At 46.2% G+C, this 9,656-nt stretch overlaps 1 pseudogene; it reads right to left on the bottom strand.

Moving 5' to 3' along the window:
• Window positions 1-3,875: 3,875 nt before the first annotated feature.
• LOC117853562 (beta-D-xylosidase 3-like) lies at window positions 3,876-9,276 on the bottom strand (annotated as a pseudogene).
• Between the last annotated feature and the right edge of the window lie 380 nt (window positions 9,277-9,656).

Genomic DNA, 9,656 nt, shown 5'->3' with positions numbered 1-9,656 from the left:
AGGACATAGTCGCAAACTGTTGTAGATGTGTCTTTGTACGTAATGCACGTCAGCTGGGACAGCTATGTTTGATTTTCAATGACAAAATCAGTGGTGTCAAATGTATAGTCATCTGTGATGCCATCATCCGGTAATTCCTTTGCAGTGTTAAGTGTTGAACCACAGAGAATGGCAGCGAGCTTCAATCTGAAGTTTGTCATGTCGCTCTGCGCAGTAGTATATATCTTGTAATTTACTTTTACTGTAGTATAAATTATAGCTAGTATATATACAACAAAATTTTCATAATATTTACCTGTGTAAAAGTGTTAGATAGCTTCTCACCCGTCCAGTATTCCATAAAGTTTAATAGAAACAAACCACATGACACCCTACATGCAAAAATATAGTACCTAAGTATAGATAAAAAATTTGAAACGATGCACATTTTTATTTTTATTTTTTAAAAAACTATAACAATGTACCCATCAATCTGCATCCTGTGATAGAATTGCTCAACAACATGCCATGAAGAAACTTGTGGGTTAGGCCACTTGTTGTCTGTAATATCCCTAACTCCTAACGCTCCAACTGTGATTTCAAAGAAATGATCAGATATCTTATAAATGCACTTTATTAAAGTGCCAATAGAATTTTATACTTACAACATGACCTAGGTCATCACGGCTCATTGGTCCCAATGAGTCGAGGACTTGTATTTCTCATCTTTTATGGTTAACCACAGCAAGGTACCAATGCATTTCTTCGATATTAATTAGAAAAAGCACTTGATGCAATCAAATAGGTCGCATGACATGTCACATGTAAAAAGTATACAAGTACCAAACGCACATTCGAAAAAATTTACAGTAAAAAATTATCAAGTCATGTGCCACGTATTTCATCACCCTTTCAATGATAGAGTCCTCTTTAATTTTTGGTTTGATTTTTTACTTGTTCTTACCATCACGTTGGAGAAGGCCAACAATCAAAGTATTCTCTAGGTAAATCATTGATTTTGCCCTGCACAACAAATGTTTTCAGCCCTGATTATGTTTATGTAGGCATTTATAACCTGCAATATAAATACATCTATTGTTTATAAGTACTGTATATTATATAGTAGATAAAAGTGTGCATCAAAGAAATTATACATGTATAAAGTACTCACGTCTCCATTCACATAAGCATTATGTCTTAGAAGGCATTTGAAGGTTTTGAAATTAACGAAAATGCCATACACCCTCACTATAACATGCTCTTCTCGACAGCCACCAATTGATTTAATAATGGATTCATCTTCCTCGTCATATGTATAATTTGTATTAGATGGAGAAGGAAACACGCAACAGTGACAACGGAGGTGAAATACAAAAGAAATTTTTATTTTAAAATAGTCACTTAACAAGTACCTTGGGGTTGCACTTCCCTCACGTGGACCTTCTTTAGTTTGTTATGATGGGATACTTTGGGATCTTCCAATTCCAGGTCAACAGCATTCTCCAACGCATCAACGCTAAACCCATCTGACTTGAACACGTCGATGGTGGGTTTTTTCCGAATTCCCATTGGCAAGCCCTTCTTCACCTAAACCCATATCCTGCTCAGAAGGAACATCGATATCATATGATGCCACAACATATCCCTCCATTATATTATAACAGTGAAAGTCAGGAAAGCCTATAACATAAAGAGAATCACAAGCACAAGAAGTTTTCATCATCAACTTAAAGTGATACAATTGTGCAGCATTTGGAGAGTAAAGGAACATGAACCTCCATTTGTGAGATGCGCTAATTGGAGACGTCAAAGAGCAAACTGAAGGTACACATCTGGGTGGCCTGTGTGAGGAAAAAGAGAGAACGGTTGCGAAGTGGTACGTGGAGGGAGTATATAGGAAAGTCGTGTCTGCTTTATAGAAGGAAAGGAATAACAAAATTGGATATACCGGAGGTTAGGTGGTGCAATTAATGAAGATAAATTACCATGCATGAATTAAAGACTATACAAGGAAATGTGAAGTATAGAAAATTGATAATCATAATCAGGGGAAAAAATCGTGGGGGTAAAAGAGAATAATCGCCGATACCTATTACTAAAACTTTGCCATATATCAGGACTGGCAGCCACATTCTTTGCCATATATCAAGGACACGCACCTCGAATTAGGAAGCATGATTGAATCTCCCACCCGACAAATCAATCTAATGTTTCCTTTTTTTTCAAGGTGCGTACACACATACTTGTCAGCGCTATTTGCTTGTGTATTGTTCTCGTTCTCCTAGCCCAAAGAAACCAACACAAAAGCTTCCCCGCCATCTCTGCCTTGGCAGCACCTTCAAGAACTCTATCATGCCGTCCTCCATCGTGCTTGCAATGCCAACTGTCCAATGGTGCGAGCTGCCTACCGAGATATGGGGCGAGATCATCAGCCGCATTGACATGTTGGACGTCATGAGCTTCTTTTCAATCTGTAAGTCACTAGAGTCGGCTTGCAAGACTCTCGGAGCTACCGTTCTGAAGTCAGGGAGTGCAATACTGGTCACATCTCAACCAGATCAAGATGGCTGGGGGGTTGAGGATGACCTGAAAACAGGCAAGTTTAGTTTACACGATGTCTCCAATGCGTTATCGTTTTGCTATGTGAATGAGGGGTTGTAACGTAGGATCTGGTTAGGTGGCAATAGTGATTGGCTAGTTACTACAAATTCAAGCCTCGATGTGGAGCTCCTAAACCCAATAACCAGAACTAAGATTCCACTACCGTCCTTTGGTAATAATTTGTCCGGTATAGAACTGCCATCATACACGGAACTTAGTGGAATATCTAGAGAATCAAAGAGAGTCACTTTCAGCCACATAATCATTTCTCTCAGAGAATCAGCTCCTATAGAGCATCAAAATCAGATGGAGCTCTACCAAAGAGACCCTAGACTTCCAAATGTGGGTAAAATTGTCAACGCTCATGTATGTTAATTTGATTTTGAGTTTCCCTCTATAAGAGGTTTTGTTGCAAAAGCCCACTTGCTATTTTGATATTATTTGATTATCCGCTTCAGTCTTCATGGTGAAGATATATTTTCACTGATCTGGCAATGACTACCTTTTACTTCTAGATAGGTGCAAGTGAATGGTATTGGCTAATGGCTACTATTATGAATAAGAAGATGCAGATCAAGGAGACACGGATGAAACGGATGTTTCATTGTTATCTTAGGCCTTGTGGGTGGAGAGTAGCGGGTGGATTTTGCAATTAATTGTCCAACGAAATAAGATTTGTGCATTCATATTCTCACCATTTCTGGACACCTAAAGCTGAAATTCCGCATCTACGGGTAGATGATATTACTTACTGAAAGTATTTCTGCGAGGGAATGATTTTTTAAATCTCCAATTTTTTTGGACTGGAGGAGCGGACATTGGTGCTCTTGATTTGATGAATAAATGAGGTGATCTTTTATTGAGTTGATTCTATAAATTTTGATGGAACAATTCGGCTCCACTCCCCATGCTTACATTAGTTATGCACATTTGAGGATTGAGGTCATAGTGAAGGAGCAACCTATTCAATTTCTCAAACCAAACAAAGACACATTCTCCTGCCCCGTACACCGGCCGCGGTCATCATCCGCTAGTCGTCACGGCAAAGATAAAAAGGTGCCTCCCAAGTTCGTTATCGTCCTCCTAAAAATTGGCTCGCTAATTGTTTCATTTTCTTTATATTTTGCAAACAGATAAGAACACGGGATAACTTTTTAGAAATTGAACACAACTTGACTGGAAACAGAACGTTCCCAATGTTATTGAACGACACTTGTACTTTGGGTTCACCTTCAGCTGGATGCTGAACGCCGACGAGATGGATCCTAATAAAACATCAAAACGAAATGCAGCAACTAAACTGCGAGCTCAATCTTCACAGGGAACGACACTGAAGACGACGCGTCGCCGTTCTCGACGAGCACCTTGCTCACGCCGGACGGCACGACGGTGTACGCGGTCCTCTCCACGATGCCGAACGCCTTACACATGTTCAGCGTGAAGGGCACGGTCTCGGCACCCTTCGCCGGCACGAACACCCTCCGGAAGGCCGCCACCTGCTTGATCGGCGCCTGGTCCACCTCAGGCGGTGGCGCGGTGTACACAAGCACGACGTGGGCGCCGCCCCTGCATGTCGCCGGCGTTGGACACGCTGACGTTGAAACTGACGGTCTCGGTGCAGGCGTGGCCGTCGACGTTGACGGCCTGGCAGGCCGGGGTGGCGGTGGCGCTCGGCTTGTAGCTGAGCCCCTTGCAGTGGCCGCCGGGCACGGGGATCGTGACGGCGGCGCCGGTGGTGCCGGTCTCGTAGAGGAACTTGGTGTAGCTGAGACCGTAGCCGAAGGGGTAGAGCACCTCCGGGCCGTCGTGGAACTTGTACGTCCTGCCGGGGTACCCCAGCTCCGGCACCGGCCGGAACTCCATTGACGTCATCGGGATCTGTTGGATGTATTTGTTCTTGTACCATGTGAGTGGCAGCCTTCCACCTGTTCAGTCAAAAAAAAACATTCACTAGTGCATATAACAAATACGATAGTAGGATACTCAAAAAGAAGAGGTCTTGAACTTAATTGACCTGGGTTGTATCTTCCGAAGATGACATCGGCAATGGCGTCGCCACCTTCACCGCCAGGGTACCCGGCCCAAAGGATGGCGCCGATCTTGGGGTGGTTCTGCGCAAAGGAGAGGTCGATGCCGCCTCCTGACAGGATCACCAGGATGATCGGGTTCGGCGCGGCCGCAGCAAAGTGCAGGATTTCCTCTGTTTGGTTCTTGGGCAGGAGAATGTCCTCCCTATCGTTGCCCTCCCTCTCGATGTGAAGGTTTATGCCACCGAAGTAGATGGTCGTATTCGCCCTGTGGGAGATCTTCACGTCCTTGCTTATACCTTCACGCGGCGTGACATACCGGCATGGCGGTAATAATTTTCACAAATGAAACGTGCCATTTGACAATGTTAAATTGAGCAGTTGCAGTGATCGTCTACAATTGTCAGTCGGTCATACTAACATGCATGGTTACACCTATAGTAGTACAAGTTTTGTCAATACACTGACCTGTGTAGTCCCCGTCCATGACCTTCTCCGGTGCCCGGGCGTGTGGTCCGTGCACGGCGATGGCGGGGATCTTCTTGGGGTCCAGCGGCAGCAGGTCGCCATCGTTCTTGAGGAGCACCATCCCCTGTCTTGCGCCGTCGCGGGCGAGGCTCTTGTGCTGGTCGGTGCAGATGTCCGTCTCGTTGAGCGCGGCGAACTCCGGGATGTTGTCGAATTAGCCGAGCCTCATGAGCGTCATGTACAGGTTGCTGAGCGCGTTGTCGATGTCGGACTCGCGGATCTTCCCCTCGGCGACGGCGACCATGCCGTACACGCTGAGGAAGTCCCTGACCGGGCGGCCTTCCTCGTCGACGAGCCAGCTCTCGCAGCAGTCGAGGTCGAGCCCCGCCCTGAGCGCGGCGGCGCCGGAGTCGGCGGCGGTGAAGTTTAGCCAGGTGGCGTTGTCGGTCATGACGCGGACGGCGTCGCAGTCGGAGACGATGTAGCCGTGGAGCTGCCAGTCGCCGCGGACGGTGCCGGAGAGGAGGCGCGCGTCGGCGCAGGCCGGGACGCCGTTGATGCGGTTGTAGGAGCACATGACGCTGCTGGCGTCGCCGTCGCGGACGCACATCTCGAAGGGGCGGAGGAAGGTCTCGGCCATGTCGCGCTCCGAGACGCGCGCGTCGAAGGTGAAGCGCGTGTGGTTGTGCCAGTCGTCGACGTCGTACGCCGCGTAGTGCTTGCAGCAGGCGCCCGTCCTGATGGGCCGGGCGTAGGGGTCGTCGCCGGCGCCGGGCTCGTGGCCGGGGATGTCCTGCATGCCGCGGACGAAGTTGACGGCGTAGCGGCCGGCGACGAAGGGGTCCTCGCCGGGGGTCTCGAGCGCTCGGCCCCACCGCGGGTCCTGCACCACGTTGATGTTGGGGCTCCAGTACGTCAGCCCGCCCTTGCCAAGGTTGTACATCGCACGGGCCTCCGTCGACACCACCTGCATGATCAATCAATCCATCAGATGCATCAACAGATTGTTGATGATCATGCAAACCAACGAAATCATTTTTTTCTGAAGAAGAAATGAAATCAAATCTGCTATTATCTAGCAGATCTAAAATCGAAATAATGCACGTAATAAGTACGTACCTCATCTTCAGTCTTGCTTAATGGTATGCCTGGGAAAACATTTCACTGTAAAAGAGGTGTTCGGCACGGAGATCCTCTTTCTCCTTTACTATTTGTGCTGACTGCAGACCTTCTCCAATCGGTGATCAATGAGGCAAAAAATCAAGGATCCTTGTCTTTGCCAATACCTCTACTACATAATCAAGACTTTCCAATTCTGCAATATGCTGATGACACCTTAGTCATCATAGAAGCCTGTCCAAGACAACTTCTAGTACTTAAAGAGGTTCTGCAATCATTTGTTGCATCCACAGGGCTCAAAGTCAATTACTCAAAATCTATGATGATACCAATTAATATGGAGGAAGCCAGGCTTCAGTCTCTCTCCCAAACTTTTGGATGCACAACAGGCTCACTACCTTTTACATACCTGGGTCTGCCTTTAGATCTCACTAAACCAAAGGTGGAGGAATTCTTACCTATGATTACCAAATGTGAAAAAAGATTGGTCATCACATCCTCTTTCCTATCACAAGCTGGCAGGTTACAACTGACAAACTCAATCTTTAGTTCCCTGCCCATGTTCCATATGGGTACATTCCTCCTTCACAAGTCAATATACAAGCAGATTGATAAGTTCAGAAAATATTGTTTATGGTGAGGGTCAGACATAAATAATAAAGCTCCCCAAAAGCTGCTTGGGAAATGGTTTGTATTCCTAAGTAACAAGGTGGGCTTGGAGTCTTAAATATCAAAATACAAAATGAAGCTCTGCTATTAAAGTATTTGCATAAGCTTTTTAACAGAATAGACATACCTTGGATGCAGCTAATATGGGAGAAACATTATTCAAATAGAAGGCTTCCTAACCATGTCAAAAGGGATCTTTCTGATGGCGAGATATTCTAAAGTTGATGGACAAATTTAAAGGTATGGCTATGGTCAGCATCAACGGTCAGCATCAACGATGGAAAAACCTGCTCCCTATGGCATGACATTTGGGAGGATCATATCCCGGCTCAAGACTACTCATAGCTACTCTCCTTTGCTAAAAACACTTGGGTCTCGGTGCAAACTGTGAAACAAACTTCTGGAGTTGGAGAACTCCTCCATCTACCTCTGTCAGCACAAGCATTTGATCAGTTACTATTATTAGCCTCCAAACTGGAGACTCTGGTCCTTCAAAATAATCGAGACATTTGGTCATATATTTGGGGAAACTCACATTTTACTGCAAGGAAAGCATACAAACACCTAACAGGTATTGCACAGGTGCACCCAGTGTACGAATGGCTATGGAAATCTAAATGTCAGAACAAGCATAAGGTGTTTTTTTGGCTGGTACTTAAAGATCGGCTAAGCACAAGAAATGTTCTCAGGAGAAAACATATGATCCTACAATCCTATGATTGTGTCCTTTGCACACAAAGCGTGGAAGAAACTCTTTTCCATCTTCTTTTGCAGTGTCCATTTGCAAAATTATGTTGGATCGACCTGGGACTTTTCATTGATCTTCAGGCTCAACCATATAATATTATGGAGCAACTCAGGGATCAGCTAAGGGTATCTTTTTTCATGGAAATCATAGTCCTCATGTGCTGGAGTATTTGGATTAGTAGAAATGATATCATCTTCAAAGGGATTAACTCCACAGTTCAGTCTTGTTTAGGCCTCTTCAGAGTTTTTTTTGGCTGAGGCGATTTATAGAGCCAAAGAAACCTAAAAAACTCTAATGTCTTAATGGCTAGAGCAAAATCTGTAATCTTCTTTATCTTCTTTCTCTCTTTTTTAGTTTCCTGAGTTTTTGGCTGTAACTTACTCTTCTTTTCTTTTATAAATATATATATAATCAATAGGAGTACTTCCCCTCCTGTTGCTTCAAAAAAAAAAAGTACGTACCTGGCCAATGGAAGTCCAATGGACTTCCAGAGCGTCTCGTTGAAGGAGGCGGCGCTAATGATGATGTTGGCGGAGACGGTGCCATTGTTGTTGGAATAATGTGCCTAAAAACATTCCAGATTTTATTTGGAGGAAAAATACATAGATGAAAATTAACGTAAGCATACAACACATGTAAACAGGCAACATATTGACTAGAACAAGGTGTTGCAGGGACATTACTCAATAATTCCGCGCAGAACGTGGTCGAACGTGTTGTAGGTGTTGCAGAGTCACCAAGCGGTCGCGTGTAGACGCTGGCCAAAAACATGATTGCCGCACCGTGCAGGAGTTTCGTGGTAGTGGTTTCGGAGATTCCGCTTCCCTTCAAGTCCGGTGCACGCCGAGTTCGAAGGTCGATGAGGCGCAGCAGCAAAAGGTTCAGTGCAACGAGTGGGAATGCGAGCGTGTTTTCAGCCTCTATTCAACCAGGACGTCTCCTGGTATTATAGACTCAATAGTGCATCAGTTTCCCCCATCAAACAACCTCAACAGCCTGCTGTACACGTACGTGTCGCGTCATCCCAAGTCACAAGTCACGCGAAAATGCGCGCGAGCTACGCGTGCGTGTAGCAACAGTCTCCTTCTCTCTCATTTGCACCTATTTTGCATAGAAAGAAGACTCCCATATTTAAGCAAGGCAACCTATCTTTGAATTAGCAATATGGGACTAAAGGTTGTGCGTGCTTTGGAATTTTCAGATTGGGCCACGTATGAGCCAAAATCCAACAGTTGTTGACGGTGGCGCGGCTGGAGTGGTTGCCGGGCCTCCTGTGGAGGTCGTCGAACAGCGTCGTGGGGCCGGTGCTGGAGATGCCGTGCAGCGCCTCGGACCACTAGGGCGGCAGGCTGACGCGGAGTGCGCCGCGGGAGACATCGCTGAGGTTGCCCACCTTCTCCTCCACCGTCATCTAGCCGATGAGGTTGCGCACCTGGTCGGCGTATGGTAGTACAGGAACGCCGACATGTCCAAGCCGTGCTCCGTGAACTGCTCCGCGTCGCAGACCTTGGTGTACGCCTTGCCGAAGGAGGTGATGTTCACGGTGGTGGTGGCGGCGGCGGAGGAGGCGACGGGGATGGTGGTGCTGCACAGCAGCAGCGTGGCGGCGAGGACGACGACGAGGGGATGGGACGGGGGCGCCATTGTTGTCAGCAGGCTACCTAGCGGCTAGCGCTGTGTTGTTGGTTCACGAGGTGTGGCGATGAGTTAGCACGAACACTAGTGGTGTATATATAGAGAGCTAGCTAGAGAGACGGGGAGAGCCGGCGAGAGATGAGTGGAAAATGGGCGGGATCGCAACAAAGTTTCAAAATTCGAAGCGCTGTTTCGTTTCGAGTAGGATTAGACGCGAGTAGGATTAGACGCGATGGATTTGCATGAAATAAGACCACGTTCAGGACCGGTGTCCAGTCTACGAAGGGAGCCAGTGGAGTCATGGCCTCACGGAAAGCACAATAGTATTGTTTCATAGTATATTTTGTATTCTTCTAGTAGTGAAAATATATTATTTATAATATGTTTTGCATTATTCAATTAGTGAAGTT

The sequence above is a fragment of the Setaria viridis genome, chromosome 4, assembly GCF_005286985.2.
Source record: "Setaria viridis chromosome 4, Setaria_viridis_v4.0, whole genome shotgun sequence".
In the NCBI taxonomy this organism is placed as follows: domain Eukaryota; kingdom Viridiplantae; phylum Streptophyta; class Magnoliopsida; order Poales; family Poaceae; genus Setaria; species Setaria viridis.
Note: the sequence above shows the minus strand (reverse complement) of the source record. Positions and strands in the feature narration are given on the sequence as shown.